This window comes from Zosterops lateralis, assembly GCF_965231275.1.
Source record: "Zosterops lateralis genome assembly, chromosome: 2".
In the NCBI taxonomy this organism is placed as follows: domain Eukaryota; kingdom Metazoa; phylum Chordata; class Aves; order Passeriformes; family Zosteropidae; genus Zosterops; species Zosterops lateralis.
Window position 1 is genome coordinate 72,666,638 of NC_139763.1, and position 19,530 is coordinate 72,686,167.

Sequence of the window (19,530 nt, forward strand, 5' to 3'; positions counted from 1 at the left end):
GCCTGGAAAGAGAACTCTAGAGAAGAATTTTGCAAGGGGGTTAATTAAAAATAATCGACTCTGCGTGTCCTCCTGCTCGATGGGCATGCGGTGGAGGGGGTGGCTCTCCTTGCCTTCCCCACCACAAAGCCAGCAGCCCGGCTCTGACTGGTGCAGCTTTCCTGCATCTCCCCGCTTCCCAATGTGACTAAACACGAGGGGAGGGAGAGAGACTAGTTTCCATGTCTAGCGGGAAAACTGCAGCAGGGAAAAGCTGTGTCCTGAATCCACACGGACCTTTAGGGAACTGACTCACGCCAGTGGCGCATGAGCCACCCCCCTTTTATTTGACTCCAACAGTCTTTATTGCAATTTGAAGGACAGGATGCAGAAACTTCAGAGCAGGGTCACATCACTCTAGTTCTGTACAAACCCACAAAAAGAAACAGTTGCTGCATGTCAGCCAATGCATTTATGCAGGAAAAGAAAAAAAAAAAAAAACAAACCCAGCACCAAAGTAGTAAAGTCCTTGCTCTCTGGCAAATAGTTCTGAAGCATTTACCCTTTTTTATTTTTTATTTTTTTTTTTTATTTATTTTTTTTTTTTTTTTTTAGGATTTAAGGACACTGCTCTCACACACTGGTTATATCAGCGTGAACAACTGCAGAATGACTTGGGGAAAACTGCAGAACTCACCATGTCAAAAATCATCATTCTTTATCAAGTGGATCATGGCAGTACCCAGAGGCCCCATTCAGGGCTCACAGTTCCATTGTGTCGGATACTGTAGACACATGTAATAAGAGAGATGGTCTATGCCCAAAGAGCTTATGATCTTAACCCATGATGAAAGACAACAGGTGTATAGTACAAACCCATGGGGGAAGGATAAGGGAAAAACAGCCTTGAGAATAAAAAGCAACAGGCCCAGCCAGTGACAAGTGTTTGGTGTCAGAAGGAAGTTTTAAGGAGATTTGAAGGAGAACAATAAAGGAGCTTTACGGTTATTAATGGGGAGATTTTTCCATGCATAATGGCTAACTTGGAAGAGAACATAAAATTGCTTGTTAAAAAATTGGGCTGTGGAAAAGTGAAGGTTTGTGCCACTGGTAAAGCAGAGGGGAATACTGCCGAGTGACCATAACGGCCTGGTATCTCATGTGCTCTCAGGAAAGAGGTTCCCAGTGCCTTTCTAGTGCTTTAAATTTACATTTCTAGTCCCAGTGAAGAGTATTATATGGATTTCTTTTTCTCTACTTCAGGCTTCAGTATTTTCTATCTTGTACTTCACACCAGAAAAATATCTGAAGGTAAAGAAGATAGTTGCCTTTTTTTTAAGGGACTTAAATGAAAGCCCACAGGTTATTTGCTATAGGAAGTTTAGTGTTATAAAAGTGTTATCTAAGTTGAAGCTTTGATGTCTGAATTACTCATAAGTATCAAAGCCACACATGAATTATGCAGGACATCCCCAAAATTATACCCATCTGTGAGTAGGTGGTGTTCCAACCTTGCTTCACATAAAATCGATGTGCGATGTGTAATGTCAAACTTACCCCTTACAGAAGTTTGGCATTGCTGATAGCTGGGGCTGTATTAAAAACCTACACTTTTATCCCCAAGCCACTGAGGCAGGAACATCCCTAGCTCCCCTCTACTCGAGATTCACACCCACTTCCCTTATACCCTCCTGGAATTAAAGACTGCATCTGCCACAGTGAGTCATCAAGAGCTTACTCATCAGCTTTATGCAGGATTTTAACTCCTGAGAGCAGAACTGGTCAGAAGGATCCTGCATTTCTTGAGGAGTTCCTGGAACACATTCTCCTCACATGTACCACACTAATGTGACACCTCTGTCAGGTTTTAGATATTATGACACTTTTAAAAGAAAACTGTTTCACCTGTACTCTGCCAACTAGTTTAGTTTTAAAAGATCTTTTCACGTATCAGTTTTTGAGTCCCATTTAAAAAATAATTCAGCCTGGAAAAATAGGGGGGTTTTTTGGTTTTTTAGTTTGTTTTTGTTTGGTTGGTTTTGTTTGTTTTTCTTTTATCCCCCCACATAGTATAATTTCACCAAGAGCAGGTTCTTTTTTCTGGACCTTTAATGTATCTAATTCATTTATTTCCCAACCTAGCAGACAGAGTACTGAAAGACTCAGTTATTAAAAAGAGAGGTGTTCTGACTTTCCCATTTGCCACTTCTACTAAAATGTCTTGAGACGTAAAACTTTTAAAAGCTTCTCTTTTTATATATAAATGGAGAACAATATAAAAAGTAATGCTATTTTCAGTTTTCTTGACAAATAAGAATTTTTAGGGTATTTCAAAGTATGACATAAACCTGGATATAAGACTATTCATTAATCTCATCTCACTTGAGGCTTCTAGAATTGAGACATCAAGATATAAATTATTTGTTCTTCAACACAGAGAAATAGGACCAATTTTAGGGCACAAATCATCTGACCTATTCTAGGCATCTACTTTAGGATGACATGACTCATGTGCTAAAGATGCCTAATTCTTCCTCGTGTATGGAGGGAGCCTATATTAGATGTAGACTTCTACATGACAGAGGTCTAGATATGCCTGCATGGATCCCACCTGCTGCCTCATACATGTGATTGAGCATTTCCCCAGAATGGCTGCTGAGGGCACTAAACTATTAATACAGTTACACAAATTAACACTCCAAAGAAAACTCATGTGATCTCAGCAATGAAAAATGACTGAATGTCATGATTATCAAACATTAGATTGACTGGAAATAAAGAAAACTTTTGTGAAAACAAAACAAAAACCCATGTGACTCAGGTTAACTGGATTAACGAAAAAAAAAAGGGTCTACAAATTTAGAAAATTTAAACTAGAGGAATGAATTAGCTTTCTCACTGTAGAGATTACAGAAAAAAAAAGCAGTATTTATGACCAAAAGGTTTCCTGTAAGAATTCCAGAATTCAGCAGGAAAGGGCGTGTTCCCAGTTCATCAAATTTTCACACTAGAGTAGTGTAAAACATACAGTTTAGATGGAAAATTCCAAGAAAACACCAGTGTTAGTGTCACACAGCAACTGTGGGATATCTGACATGGATTCTTTATGGTGTTATGGTATTTTGCAGTGTATAGGAATCAGTGAATTCACATAAACAAATATGGCGAATATGATCTTTGTGATCATTCTAGGGAGGGAGTTATTAGGGTCCATGTTTGAGCACAAAAGTAATACTGCTATTACCAGTTAGATAAAGTCTAGTGCATTGACACAGGTGTCAATACAGTCTTTTTGAATGCATGTCCTTGTTGGTGATACTTGAAGGTAGATAGGGTGATGTAAGTTTGAAAGTTGCCAAATATGTTTGAAATTTCTGTGTTGTGTTTATTTGTACATGGCTTCTATCTGCTGATTTTAGTAATGAATTGATTGTCCACTATGTTGCAAGTTCCTCCAGCTCAAGAGCCAATGTGCCACTGTTTGAAAGGAGAAAAAGGGAGGAAATCGAGTTGCCGTGTGTGCAGGTGACCATAGAGGCCTCCACATGGCAAGCAATTTGTGTGGCAAGGCTCACAGAACTGCTCATTGTGAGAACCTCTTTGGCACGGCCAGTGCTTTGCTCAGTGCACCTTCCCTGCCCAAGCACACCTGGTGCCTCAGCAGAGGTTTCTGCCTTCTTCATGCTCCTGTACTGTCGGTGCTCAGTTGTGGCTGCAGCCTCAGTACGGTTTGCCAGCAGGCTACAGGGCATCCCGGCGGCTCTTCCTTTGACTATATCCTTCCTCTGGAGATAGTTCACTGCCTGAAAGACGAGGCGGCCTTTGTACACCAACCAAGGCACATAGCTTGACCATCACTTGCATGCTACTTACCAGTGCTAGACTGGAGCTCAGCCAGCCGCCAGTCCTGGCCACCTTGCCGGGCAGGGAGACGGTGCCTCTCGGCCCCTGCCCAGCTCGATGGGAGCCGGGTGCGAGCCCCACCTTGCCGGGCAGGGAGAAGGTGCCTCTGGGCCCCTGCCCAGCTCGATGGGAGCCGGGTGCGAGCCCCACAGACCGCTCCGTGTGCGCTGGGGCAGCACAGCAGCAGCCCGGTGCGCCGTGCCCCCACAGACTAGGCCGGGCCAGCTCCATGATGGCTCTATGCCCGCTTTCTGCAACGGCCAAAGGCCTTGAGAGCTTTCCTAATAGAAGGGATTACCTCTCCCTCCACGGCGCCGTGGCCACTCAGGACACTTGAGGCCGAATGTCCCCGAGCCCGGGCCTGCGGCGGCCCCCCGGGGCTGCTCCCCACGGGCCGGGGCAGGCGGGCCCGGGCGCGGCGGGCCGGGGGCTGCGGGCAGGGGCAGCCGCCTTGTGCGGGGCTCTCTTGCCCTCTAGCGGGCGAAGCCAGCGGGGCGGCCCCGCCGTGCCCCCGGCCAGCGCCGCCGTGCCAGGCCCGAGCCCGCGGCCCGTAACGCCGGCGCCGTGCGGTGGGGCTGGCCCGGGGCGGGAGCCGTGCCCCGGGGCCAGGCCGTGCTGTGGGTGGGAGCCGGGCGGCCTGGCCGGGCCGTGCCTCGGGGCCGGGCCGGGCTGTGCTGTGGGAGCCGGGCGGCGGGGCTGGGCAGCGCGGCAGGAGCAGCGCTCCGAGCAGAGCCCCTGTCCAGGATGCCGCCAGCACCGCTCGGCCACCTGCGAGGGGACAGAGACCATAATGGGGCACCAGAGACACCATTCGTCTTTGCGATTCCCTCAGCCGCTGTGGTGGCTGACCATGACCCCGCAGCTGCCACCGCGGGTGGGGAGCCAATGGGAACACGGGGCTGTGGACCCAGTTGCTGGGCAAGCATGGTGTGCCCGCCGCTGCTGGAGGAGGGAGCAGTGGCTGAGGACAGGGCAGTGCCGGGTACGGGCCAGGCACAGACCTGCAGGCAGCTCTGCACAGCTGAGCGGGGTCCACGTGGCGCTGGAGGTCGTGTTTGGGAAAGGAAGGACATCTGTGCTCATGCGGGGTGTCTGACACATGATCATTTCAGTTCTTTAAGTTGTCAAGCCTGTGTTTACTAAGAGTTCTCTTTTTCTGCTAATGGTTTAGAAAATATTTCAGTGTCACCATGTCCCTCATCTCCTTCCTTCCTGGTTCCAAATCAATAAAGACGTAGTCCTTTCCTACATTATTTTAACTGTACTATCTCCATCTAACAAAAGTTCTTACATTATCACTAGGAATTCTTGCTTTACAAACGTTTTAGAAAATTTGTATGTCTTTTTAAAACTGGCAGTGACTGACTTCCTTCCTGTAGACTTCAGCTTGACTTTATCACTTTTCCCATTTTGCAAATGCATTTTATACTTTTTCTCCCTCCTCAATTTAAAAATTATTTTCAGTACTATATATTGCATTTTTACTCTGACTGTTGTTGTAACCACAGAACCACAACAGGCTTAAAAGTTATCCTTTTCATGAAATATAGCTTGTTAGCCATCTAACATAATTCAGAATTTGTTTCCTTCCCCTCTCTGCTCTCACTCTCATTTATAATTTCCCATTTTTGGGGGGAATTTCCCATTCTGGGGGGGACTGTCCCCTCTCATTTTCTGAGGTAGGGTAGTGATGAGAAAGTCCTCTGTTTGCTGGAAGTGAATATAGTTGGGTCACTTGGAATGCAGTCTCTTGGAAACCTCCACTCTCTGCTACAGTTACTACAATCCTTTGCATGCCTGTGTCTGTTTCATTTGCTCGAATGCTATCCAATTACTTTGTTGATAACTAACATATTTTGCATGGTTTCGCCTGATGATTTTCTTAATCATTCTCTTGCTATTTCACCAATTTCACTCAACAGTATGTAACTGCATTCTGATTCAGTAATGTGAAGGAACAGAAAATAATATCACCATTTGCTTTAGATAACTATCCTGGATATATACTAATGTCTTCCTTTTGGTTGACAAAAGTATCTCTGACTAGAATCTTATTTGTTTCTCCTGAACTTACTCTTTTGACAGCATAACTGGAGACCCTTCCCTCTTGTCCAGGGAGGAAAGGGGGAGAAGTTCTGGAGAAGTCAGTAGCTGTGGGGAGCTGAGAGACTGCAAGATTACTAAGCCATTCCCCACAGAGGACTGCCATCTTCTGTTAAAGGCATTTCTGTTTGCCCAGCCTGAGTAAGTTTATAAAGGAACTGGGCAAAAGGTGAAGGGGAAGAGAAGGGACCCCACTGTACAAACTACCATCAGCGTAATCTTTTCATATGCTGTCGTGACCTACCAAAAATATTTTATATATTTTCCTATTTGCTGGTGAAGAATTGGAAATACCTGTGATGTATATCTAAGGTATCTCAGATAAGGAGTTTTTCTACTCCAGAAAGCCATGAACAGCCACAACCCATGTTTGCTGTTACACAGGGAGTTAATGGTAATAGCTGTCTCTTCTCGGTTTAAAATATGTGAATTCAGGTTTTCCAGAGAAGGAAAAAGAAACTAACAACAGTGATTCTGAGCTTTTACACAGCCCTCAATATGACTCTCCCTGCCTCTCTCTGGATCCCAAGGCACTGGTTTTATGAGGGTCACCAATACTCTTCTGAGTACCAGGCTGTATATTTATCCCTAGCTGGAATATTTCCTCCCTGCAGAGGAGTAGAACAGAAAAGTCTCCATTCCTTTGCCCCCACTCCTCAAAATTCATACTGGTTTCCACATCCTACTCTTCATTTCTCAGAAAAAATTGTCAAGGAGATGAAAAACTCTCTACTAACAAGAATTTATTTCTCTGCCTTCATAGCTGCTCTTGACAAAAAACAGCTTTCCCACCCTGTTGTTTAGATTTCATCAAAGTCTGCAAACTTGAAATCTACCGTAGGAATTTCAGTCCCCTCCCAGAAGCTGTTATTCCAAGAGAGCTTAGAAATTCATCAGAGGGTCTGAAAAACACATCAGCACTGGGAATCCACAACTAGGATTTCATGCCAGAAATAGATGCCGCCTGAACTACTTTGCTTTTTCTAGGCATTGCAGTGAAATCACTGACAGGCAACGGGGAAATAAACTGTTCGGGAGGTTCCTGTGCTTCCTCTGCTTTAAATATTGCTCTAGGTTTGAGGAGGAGAATGACAATTACTGCCAGGGATTCTCAGGGAATGACTTTATAGCACAGCTAAGCATTGAGAACTCACTTCTGCAGATACGGACAAATTGGCTGTGACTACCTTGCCTTTACTGCAGTAGCACTGCAGCCAAGAGAAGTAAGCATGCAAATGTTGAGACATCAGGCATGCAAATGTTGAGACATCTAGTATTAAGTATCTTGCTTTTTTTAATGGGGCACAGGCTTGTGAAGAAACACATGGCAAAACTGAAGGAAAATTATCTTGCCAAGCCTCATGTTATGCCATTTGTATAAATCTTGATATGAACAAGCAGAAGGAATTTGCTTGAACTTTCTGGAATTCATACCTCGTATTCCTGTAATCATCTGAGTGTTCCAGCTCTGTATGTGGGAACCTGGTTCTGCTGCCCTGCTGAGGGCTGCTAAGGAGAGCTCTGATATACCAAGCTTGTAAGCTTGCTCCCTTCTCTAGATCAGATGTTCTCTGGTTGTGTCTTCCCGTGGAGTGATGGTGATGACACTGCAAACCCCGCTCTTCAAAAATAAATAGAGCAAACTCCCACCTTTGATAAGCTACCGCAGCACCACTCAATTGCTGCAGCATTGACAATTGATACAAATGCAAAACAAGCGAATTTGAGTCTTGAGTCTTTTATTCACTCAGGTAAAAAAATCCTTTTACAGTTCATCACTGCAAACACCCTGAATTTGTGGGCCATTCTCAGTCACAGCTTACCTAATTAGGAAGCTGTGGAAGTTGCCACCATAGAAGGACAGATGAAAGCAAAACCCAGGTACACCAAGCACAGGGAGATGAATCAAAGATCCAAGAACTGCTTAAACATTTACAGAGTTCACGCAGTGAGTTTCTGGAAAGACTGTTTGCAGTCCAGGTGCTCAAAATATGTGACTCACAACTGTAAAAGTGTGAGGACTGAGGGCTTAGTAAATGTTCTTGAATAGTCCTCTCTGTAGATTTGATTGTCACTAAATTATTCCTGCATGCAGATTTTGGTCCAGTAGTCCTTATATTTTATTTATAATTTAGGTCATATGCTGCTTTCATAATTTTTTGTCAAGTCATTTAAAGCATCTTTGCACAATATTCAGACAAGAGCAAATCTTGGGGGTTATCATATTTTTCATTTTCCTTGGGTTTAAGCAAAATCTATACAGTGCAGAGTCTATGAAACACTTCAAATTCACTTTGAAACTACTTCAATGCTACTCAAAAGTTGAGGCATTAGAGTTGCCTATGAACAGTGAGAATGAAGCTTTTTTTCTTAACATTTCTGAAAGGTAAAAATAAATCCATAGGACTTTTAAGCAATTTTTAAGTGATTTTTTTAAGTGATCTCAAACACTTGTTCATAACACACACAAATGTCACACTCAAAAAATAACTATACTGGTAATATGCTTTGAAAAAAGTCAGCCTTTTAATAACGATGTTTTACAAGTGGAGTCTCTCTTCAAGAACAGAGAATCGGAAAACTTCCATTACTGAAATAACTTTAAATTATGCATTTATAAGGGCAAATATTCAAAAAATAAAGCCTAAATTAAGACTAAAAGGCTTAGATTCCCAGAACTGTTCATTGGTGTCTTTTTTTTGCCAATTACATTCAAAACCTCTGAAGATGTCTTACGTGAGTGCTCAGCAAATGAACTGCAGGAGAATTGGAGAAAATTATGTTCACTAAGATCTCTTCATAGAATAATGGAATTGTTTAGATTGGAAAAGAACCCTAGGATCATTGAATCCAACCATTAGCCCAGCACTGCCATGTCCACCACCACTAAAGCACATCCCTAAGTGCCACATCTACATGACTTTTAAATACCTCCTGGGATGATGACTCCACAACTTCCCAGGGCAGCCCGTTCCAATGATTGACAACCCTTTCCAAGAGGAAATTTTCCTAATATCCAGTCTAAACCTACCCTGGAACAACTTGAGACCATTCTCTTTCATCCTTGTCATCCAGGCCACTTGTTACCTGGCAGAAGAGGCTGCACCCCACCTGGCTACACCCTCCTGTCAGGCAGTTGTAGGGAGGGATAAGATTCTCCCGAGCCTCCTTTTCTCCAGGCTAAACACCCCCAGCTCCTTCAGCTGCTCCTCACAGCACTTGTGCTCCAGACCCTTCCCCAGCTCCGCTGCCCTTCTCTGGACACGCTCCAGCCCCTCAATGTCTTTCCTGCAGGGAGGGGCCCAGAACTGAGCACAGGATTTGACGTGTGGCCTCAGCAGTGCCCAGGACAGGGGGACGGTCACTGCCCTGGTCCTGCTGGCCACACCATGGCTGATCCAGGCCAGGATGCCATCGGCCTTCTTGGCCACCTGGGCACACCCTGGATCATGTTCAGCTGCTGTCAAACAGCAACCCCAGGTCCTTTTCCAACAGGCAGCTTTCCAGACACTCTGCCCCAAGTCTATAATGTTGCATGGGGTTGTTGTGACTCCTCAATGTCTTTAATTATTTAATTATATACATCCTAAGTAAGGACGATTTCAGTGCCTGAGGTTAAGCTCCCACTGTTCAAAATTCCTGGCCTCATCACTCCACCTTTTGTAGTGAGATCATACTTGCATTAATTTGTGGCACTTTTTTAATATGAAAATTTAAAATACTCACTTTATGCCACTTCATACCTCCTCAGCCCTTCTGAAAATTATTTCAACCCAGACCAATCACTACAGATTTCCTGTTTCATGGATATACAGCTATGATCTTCGCTTTAGATTATTTGGGTAGTCACAGAGGTAAATCCTGCCAGGTTATGGAGATGAGCTGCCAAGAAGGCTAATAATAGGCATAGTACTTTTTAATTCATGGTACCTTTTTATTCACACGATGCTTAAGCAAACTGAGAAGAAAAGCTAGTGCAGGCAACATGACAGCATGCAATATACAGCATGAGACAAAGAACATTCAAAGTTCAATACTAAATTCTGCCTGTAACTGTCCTTCTCAGCAATTCCTTTCAAGAGTAGTCCTTAGATAAGCTATTCCTGAGTAGAAGGTAAAAAGATATAGTTTTTACTTTAAACAGCATTTAAGAGCAGAGATCACAGTCTTTACTCCTTTTCCAATTAAACACAGAGTAGTGTGACTCCTTCGCTACACTTTTTAGGTGGGCAGCACAGGCATACAGCTCACAGCTATTGCGTGTTCAGGGACTTAGGGCTAACTGTGGCTGCTTTGACCCTCAAGATTTCAGCCACCTTTGTGAGGCTGCAAATGCAAATCCTACTTCTGCCCAATGGTCAAAAATATTCAGCAGCAACCTAAAACCTCCTGAGGCAAGATTCACACAAGTGGTTCCAGTTTCAGCTGCTTGATGGTACAGAACTGCATGAGCTTAAGCAGTCTTTCTCCAAGGGGGAATATAAACAGCTCAACTCAAGGTCAGTTATGCCCAGAACATTACAAAACATTAATTCACACTGAGCTGGAGAGGAAAAGCTCCTGACATTGTATTCCTTCTTGAATATATTCACAAATGCAGGCACCCTTGCTCCTCCTAATGCTGATACTTAGAATACATGTAACTGCTGAAAATTAATATCCCTTAGGCTGCATTTACAGAAAAGAAGACTGTTCCATCTTCACTGAGAACCAAACTGGGTATCTACAGACATTAAAGAAGAAAAAGGTAAAATTCCTATCTCATAAGAGATACAGGTTCCAGTCCACCAAACAACCCACCAGTTTAGACTGACAGGCAAGGATTTCTCATGCTGCAGAATGCTGTCTCATGCTCTTTGGAGGACGTCTGTTCCCAGTCACGACAGCCTAGCTGGTTCCCATCAGTTCCAGCATTTCGATAGTACTGACTGCTGCTGCATGGCAATTACTGTTGAGTCTGCAGAAACTCATCCAATCTCTTTTTGCTGACAGCATAAGCTCTGAGATTACAGCATCATGTGAGCTGTTTTTACATCTCATCTTTTGGGGTTTGTTTTCTCCCTCTGATTGATTATAATTATTAAAAGGTTCTTACCCTTCTCTGTTTCTTTACTTTTCTGAGCAAGGTGCAATCAACTCAGTTCAATCATCTTTGATCTCACCACCAGCTCTGCTCTCAGTATGGAGCTATCTCAGCAGCTCCACATTTCACTGCTGCGTTGCCTTTCTTCTTAGTCATGCTTTAATGTGGCTGTTTGATGACTAAAGCAAGAAATACTTACTCATGTACTGTGTCCTCAAGCTCTGAATCACAGTGCATTTAGTACAAAATTCTAGCATTTTGCTCTGAAGAATAATACCCAGAGACTTTGCAGTGGGTATTATGACATTCCATCGTGTTCCTGCCTTTCTACTGAAAGTTCATTTAGTTCTTCTGCTGTAACAACAAGATCCTCTTCAACTTTTTAAATCCAATTTGTCATCCTCAAACTATGAGACTCCTCAAAGAACTTTCTCTGTAAAACAGAGACTAAAAGAATATAGAATTCTAGAGCAAGACCCTGTATCTCCATACCAGCTATGGCCCCTGTGCCATAACCTCTTTGTCAAAACTACCTTCAGCACCAAGAGCTCTGCATTGTAGCACAGACATCTTCTGAAATGCCAGGGGCTAATATTCTCCTCCTCCCACTCGTGACAGGAGCATCCCCAGATATGGAGGGTTAGAGCTACAGCAGAGCCAGATGAACAGTTGACTTACTGTGTCCTGTCAATGATGTACCACATCCACAAAGAGACAATCCCCTTTGCACAAACTGTTCACTAGAAATGCTCAAACCTCAAGCTCTTCCTTTAATTAAGCTTTTCAATATTGAGCAAAATTTCAATCATTTTTTAAAATTGCCTTTCTTTGTATTAGTGGCAAAGTACCTTCAGGAGAGGAATATCTGATATATTGGTTCTCTGGAACACTTCTTTTTTATCCTTGTTTAACTCTTTTGCTGGTTTTAGTACAGCCAGCAGTCTTTAACAGATGATGAACCAAAAAGAAACATAACTTCAGATTTTAAACATCTGAAAGTTTGTAGAAGTCCCTGGGAAAAACAACAACACTGCTTCTGTTTAAATTATGTACACAAAGACAAAAGGCAGCACCTTTGGGAATTAAAAATCTCCACAATACAAACACAACTGATGTAATCCCAAAATAACAGGCTGTCTTAACATATATTGATAAATAAAATACAATCCATGCCACAAACTTGGTTAAGAGGGCTGGGGAACCAAGACTCAGAGGAGACTAACATGAGCTTCAAGAAAAGGAAAATACTTCATTTTTTGGGTTTCTGTTGGATTGGTTTTAAACAGGCCTTTTATTCAACACTTCCTGACATGAAACCTTGATCCAGAAGCCTTCCAAGCCCAAATCTCATCCAGAATTCAGCAGAAATTCAGTGGATGCAGAACTCATGGGATTATGTCTGGTAAGCTGTGTACAGTGGCAAGTGCTCGTATAGGCACTTAAACAGCAGCATGTCCTTTCTAACAGAAATTTAGAGATTTGTAGGCAGAGTTGCAGTGCTTTGTTATAAAGGCACACAGTAAGTCCCTGAAAAATTTAAGAAGAGAATGCTCCCCTGAATTGAAGCTTTGGCCTAGGGTTCTGACCTTCACTTCAATTTGCAACATGTAAAAGCTACAGATAAGGACAAACAGAATTCCTCTTTCTCTTCTCATCATCATAACACTCTCAATCACAATATTCTTAGATTTTTTTTCAGGCTGTTAATTCAATGCCCACTGGCAATTCTGCTCTCTCCTCTTTGAGCACGTTTTTAATGTTATCCCATCTGAAATTCAGGTCTGGTAAATATAATAAATTTGATTATAACTTAGATTCCCTAGTTATTAAATTAGCTTATTTTCAGAAACCATGCTGAAACTAAAGGAGAAAAAGCAGCAAATTATACCTGACAGCTTTAATGCATTTATAACTGTATGAATAAAAGATGTGATTCATCATAGATAATAAGTCTTGCAAAAACTTTGGATGAGTTGAGAAAATAATGCTAACAGCTTTGCAAAACTACTTATAATTTAAAATCATTTCAGTGGTGGGGGAAAATGTGGCAGATTCTAAAGACTATAAAGTGGCCAAAATTCCATTAAATTTGCTCTTGCAGAATTTCTCTTTTTGTGTAAAACCACAGCAGTAATGTTTACTTTCATAACTCCTGATGTAAGATCAGGTATGGAGAAATGAGACAAGACACCTTTTGTGAGTAAACATCTTACATTCTCTGATTTGCTAGAGGACAGTGTAAGTCCTCACTTTGTATTCACAAGCCTAACACACAGTATTATTTATTACCTCTATGACAATAGAGTTATGTTTTTACAGTATCAGTACAGTAATTCCAGGATGCACAGGAGAAGGCAGGGCTTTAAAGTCTGATGACTTTAAAGTCTAAACCCACTTCTAAACACACTTCACAACTAAACCCCAGTGGAACATTCACTATTTGTTTTGGCTAAACAGTTTCTAAGGGTTGGGGATGAAGATGATGAATAAGGCAGACTAAGTTTTAGGCCATTAAGTGTATGTAGAAGTATAAAACATAAGTTCTGAACTGAAGTCTGGAATAGTTTTGCTAGTTACTTCAAGCATCTTAAAATCTTAGAGATTGTCTCAGTCTTAGGGAATATAAGGAATTTTAAACTTGTACCATTATATACAAAGGAATTAGAATGAGGTGCACTAAAAAGGGCACTAAATAAAGTTCAAAGTAGTGGCTCCCAGCATGCTTTAGACATTTCTTCTTAGATCTTCTTGTTACTTGCTTTTATTGGTCCATAGTCTACTTTATCTCTTCAGAATGTAAGTTACAACAAATTAGAATTAGGGGAGTTATAGCTAGGAAAATTTAAAAACTACATGTAAGGTGGATGTAAGAAAGTGTCACACTAGTAGCATCACTGTGACAGACATCCTTGGATTTAAAATCAGATGTGGATGCCAAAAGTTCGGTAACGCAGAAATTTTTACTTTATTTTTTAAAATTTGCAGTAATCAACCATAAACTGTCCAAATAAAGCAATATTTGCAGAAAATACATTACAAAAATAGCACCTGCCTCGGGGATTATTTCCAGCTCTGTCACTGCTTTAAGATCTTAGACAAGTCATTTCAGCCTAATGTGTTCCATGGTACAAAAAAGAGGGTAATCAACCTCTAGTGACCCACGGATGCTGTAATATTGTTCTTGATAAGGTACCCTGACCTTTCAGAGCAGCAGAGTCCCCTGTTGCTCTCCCTGCAGGGATTCTGGTACCATCCCAACTACCAGGGGCAGTTGAGTTTCTGGCAATCAGCAAGTAAACCTAGTTGCTGAATATTACCAGTATTACATATAATAAAACAGAGATTATATAAAAAGACATTGAGTGGGAGAGTACACTGAAAGGAGAAGACAAAAGGGATTCCATGGGTGTTAAGTCATTTAGATCCTACTTAATCTGTAACAAACACTGGTAGCCTACAATTTATTCAATAAAATAATGCAATACTTATTCCTCAAACTTGCCTTCCACTTTGTCCATCCAGGTCTGACAAGAGCAGTGGGCTCTTTGGGTGCTGAGATGTTATCAGCACTGACAGACCACTGTCATGGGTAGATTTGGGGTTAGGTCACACCATGGATAGTCCCTGACTTCCAGCAGGTTACCCAGACTCTTCTGGTCCTCAGTGCTTCACTGGCATCAGCTTCCTGGAACTTCTCAGGGCTTATGGAGGCTCCTGACTGACCTAAGGTCCTCTGAGTGACAATGGCAGTTTCTCTTGCTGCTGTGGAGAACAATAAATAGCTTGCTGTCATCAGTCACCCCCTCCCTTCTCACAGAACCACACCCACCTAAACTCAGGGGCAACCTACCATGGTGTGCTGAGCACTCCTAAATGCCTTCAACTACCACAGGCAAGTAGACAGGTATCCTCTGGAACACTGGATAATCTACCTTTTTGAGTTGTCTCCAAACTCTCTCTGCAGCAGATGACAGTAGTAATGTCTGAACTGACAGAGGATATATATATATTTCATGTAAGTCAAGATACAAAAAAGACATAAATTCCAGTGGTCCCAAATACAGACGTTCATAAGCTTAGTGACAAGTTAGTACACAGTGAGGAACTGAGGATATCACAACTTCTCCCATGCAACATTCTTCCCTCAGTTACACCTTGAAATAACATATCCCTGCTTTCATCTGTCATCGGGGTGGCACCCCATAATCAAACTCTGTCTACCTCTTTGCTGCCAACTCTGACAGCATATGTGCCCAGCAAGTTTGATATCCAGATCTGCAAAAGGCTCTTTCCAAGAATCTCTGCAGCAACTAGACACAGTACAGAAAAGCAGTTCACAGTGTAAACATTTACAGCTGCACAAAAATTATCTCTGTTCCCTTTAGAGTCAGAAAGACTGATATGGATATTTCTTTGCATGAGATTCAACTGACCCACTTCAACATTTATCCTGGGATGAGACAAATCATGCCAGAGATGAATACTTACCCCATTAACAAGAGCATAAGGTGATAAATTCAGATACAGACACCTATACGTAGACTTTTTTTTAATGGGACGAACCATACCCATGTCTTATACACCTCTGCCCTTTTACAAAAACTTCCTTGTGCATGCTTTAGTCTCACCAGTCTCCCCCAGTCCTCAGAAATTAAGTTAGAGCTGATTTGCTGTGGATCCTCTGGACAATTTCAACTAAATCTCTCCATTATAGACCAGCCACAGAGAGTTTACACCTAAGCTGCTGGAACATGAGATCCATAAACAATATAAATGCCATGTGAGCAGGAGATTCCCTAAGCCTTGCGAACATGAGACAGTCTGTGCATCTCAACTTTTTGCTCTTGGTAGCTTATGCCTTCTTGGACATATGCAACTCACATATTCCAGAATATTATCTCCCTCAAATTCCCTCAAGACCTTCCACTTCTCTAGAAAAAGGTTATGTTATGGCTTGGAAAACCTCTCTGGGTGTACTCCACAGAACAGCTTCTTCCTGACTAGTGCCAAATGGGGACTGTCAACTTTATCCACAGCTTTGTCAGGGATTTTTATTAGTGCCATTATTACTATGCCTTTGCAAGTGGATCCAACAGTCCCTTTTTATGCAGCTACAGACTGAGGATCCCTCATCAGCAAATGCACCAAGACTGTCCACAATATGCACACAAATAGTAAAGCTGTTTTTCAGCTCTGCAAGTACCAAATGCAGACACCTATGGAAAGAGATTCTGCTGACTACAATGAACTTCATATCAGGACTTCCAACTTTTTTATGAAAGGATCACAGAATCTTTTACAGCGAAGCAGTGTGCCTACCATACACTCATTCCATTAGGTTAGATAATACTAAACAACTAAACACATATATGGAAAATAATCATGCCTTCCCCCTGCTTACACAAAAACAGGTGCTTATACAAAAATCGGTGCAATCACAGCTCATAAATAGTATTCTAAGCAAAAGAAGAAAACACTGTTTGAAATAATGGAATACATTACAGAAAACAGTAATTTAGCGTTTTATTATTCCTTTCTTTTTCACAGAAATAATTATATATACTTCGCCATCTTCAGTAGTATTAAGGATGTGATAATTAAAGTAACTTTTATTAATAAATCATAGTAGCAGTGCAACATGTTATTAATAGTTGCTTTAGACTGCAGTCTGGGAAAAGAAACAAGAAATAAATATACGATGCTGCTTCTACTTCAACATTTCCAGAAAACATATATTTTAAAAATATTTTACAGGTTGCAATACTGATAATTCTATAATTGTTTCTTTGGTAATACCGTGAAGTAATGCCTTGCCATCTTTATAGTATTTTTTGAACTACATAATAATAATTATTTTAAATTATATCAGTCACATTGCATTTAAAAATATAAAGTCAGAGTCCCTAATAAATCCTTCTGGTTTTTCAAGTAACACAGATAAAATTAACTTTGCTAATCTTGACATGTTTTATTGTACTGTTATGTACAATTTCTATCCCTCTCTCTTTTTAAGTACAGAATCTATACAGCAGAAAGTCTTAGGCAATCTTAACTATAGTCATTGCTGCCAAGTCTTCCTATAAAACTCAGAGGGAAATACTGGTATAATTAAAATTGATTGCAATGTTCACACTGATTTCAGAGAATGAAAGAAAAGAAGAAACACTCCCTGAAATACAACAAGGTCCCAGCAACATGATTCTTTATTTACGTAGGAAGCACTGGTAATAAGATTTCAGGAAATCCTATGATGAATACATTATAGGCAAAATACATATATAAATGGGCATATATTTGTATGTATATAAAAATACAGGTTAAAAGTCAAAATAATAGGACTTCACTTAGATATAGGATTTAACTTAGTGCTAGCAGCACTGCAGAAGAATGTTTGCAAGGGAAGAAAAATGAAGGATAACTTATTCAGCTGGAAACATGAGGAAAATATAACCGCTAAAACACATAATGTAATTCCATTACTTTAAACGTTTTTAGGGGACCTCTATTATTGTTGCAAAAGTGCCATGGTATCTTATCATTAAAAGATAAAACAGCAGCTGAACTACACTTCTCATCTAATAGCAAGAAAGTCCCCAGTCTTCAAAGGTTTATGTATAGAGCTTATTTTATGCAGTCAAAGCAGTCTTCCTTCAGATCACAGAATTTTTCAAAATGCTTAAAATTAGGCATAATATATGAAACTTGTCACAGAATTGAGACCTATAGCCTTACTTGGAAAGTAATAGCAAATATACTTTTCAAATTTTAAAAATGGATATTCCTTCACAAAAGAGTATCAGTTTTGGTCTGCCTTTTGTATTCACATTAGTGTTTAAACAGTCTGTGTACCATTTCTGTAATAAATCAAATTTATCACAAAAAGGTCACTGCCAACTTAGAAAGTGCATCTTAAAATCTTTCCAATTCCATTACTGTTATCTTCCATTCTCACATTAATTTTTTTAAAGTGAGAATTTTGCTTTTGGCTTTTTTCTCTGATTTTCAACTTAACCTTAAAAAAGTAATTCTGAAGTTTGACGGAACTTGTAGCATACACCAGCAATGTTTTTCAGCTAACAACATATAGAGAGTGTGGGAAGACAGTGTGCTAGAAAAGCCAATATAAATGAATGCTATGAAAGGTATTTGGAGACACATATCTTAGATAAATTTTAATTTTTTTCCTTTTAAATGGACTCTATCATGAGAAGCTTTCAAATAACTTTAGCAAGTTGAAAATACTTGAAGATAAGCTATATTTATAGTGTAGCTCCTAACTGCAAAGATTGCTGTGAACTCTTACTTATGAGCTGAATAGTGTTATCTAGCCACAAAATGCTCACATTTATACTCAGTTTTACTAATGGATGAATGTTGACTATAATTAGTTCCATTTCCACCATCTCCAAAGCAACTGGACTTTTTGTAAACTAACAGCTTAAAAGATTCTTCATTGGAGGAAGGTGATTCAGATTCCTTGAAACTAATCTCTCTTCTATTTGTTGTTTGTTCTTTTTTTTCTTCTAGAGGAGAGACAGGTAGAAATTATGAAAATGGTCAAGATTGAACAGGGCTCTGAGCAACCTGTGGAGATGTTTCTGCTCATTGGAGGAAGGTGGACTGGATGACCTTGAAAGGCTCTAAATATTCTATGAATAACAGTCAGACAAAGCAGCTTTGGAAATCCCTGAAGTCGACTTCTAGCCTTCACCATGAAGACCTTGGTACCGGACTTTTGAGCCTCTGGATAGAGACCAAGGTACTGGCTGGCCAACTTTAAGGACTGTCCAGCTCTGTCCAATTACCCTGTACTTTTCTAAGTGTGCTGAGAACATTTTGTGTTACCACTTTTTGGACAACTTGTCTTCCCTGTGCTTACATCCTTACCTGCTTCAGAGCGTTTGCCTTGTAATCATAGGCAAACAGATTGTTCTGATGTTTACTAAAGGAAAACAGAAGTGATATTCTTAAGAGAACATGTAAGTTTGAAGGGGCTAAAGAAGGTGTGGTTCTGTGAGACCTTCCATTCAATCTTCTGTCCAACACGGGCAAAATATAATCTTACAATCCAGTTCTTGACTTACAAAACCAAGCAGTGATATTTGTTGTCTTTCAATTAGCTGATCTGTACAGCTCTGCCAGGAAAGTATCAAAATACTGTTAGCACACTGTGCAGCCTTCCAAAATCTCACATTTGGTTGGAGCTTACTGTCATATGTACTTATGTTAAATAAGTCAGACCAACCCCCACACTTCTTGTGAAATGGGGACATGTATACAAAAGATGGCAAGCCAGCTTCCTCCCTCAACTTACACAGCTGATCACTGCCTTCCCCAATCCAGTTTATGCAGCATTTGAAGTCCGGGAGGACAGACAAGCGTGATGAGTGGCCTTCAGACTAACTGACTGAATCCAGCTCTCAACTCTTACTCTGCAAGAAAGGGTTTAGATAGAATGTAAC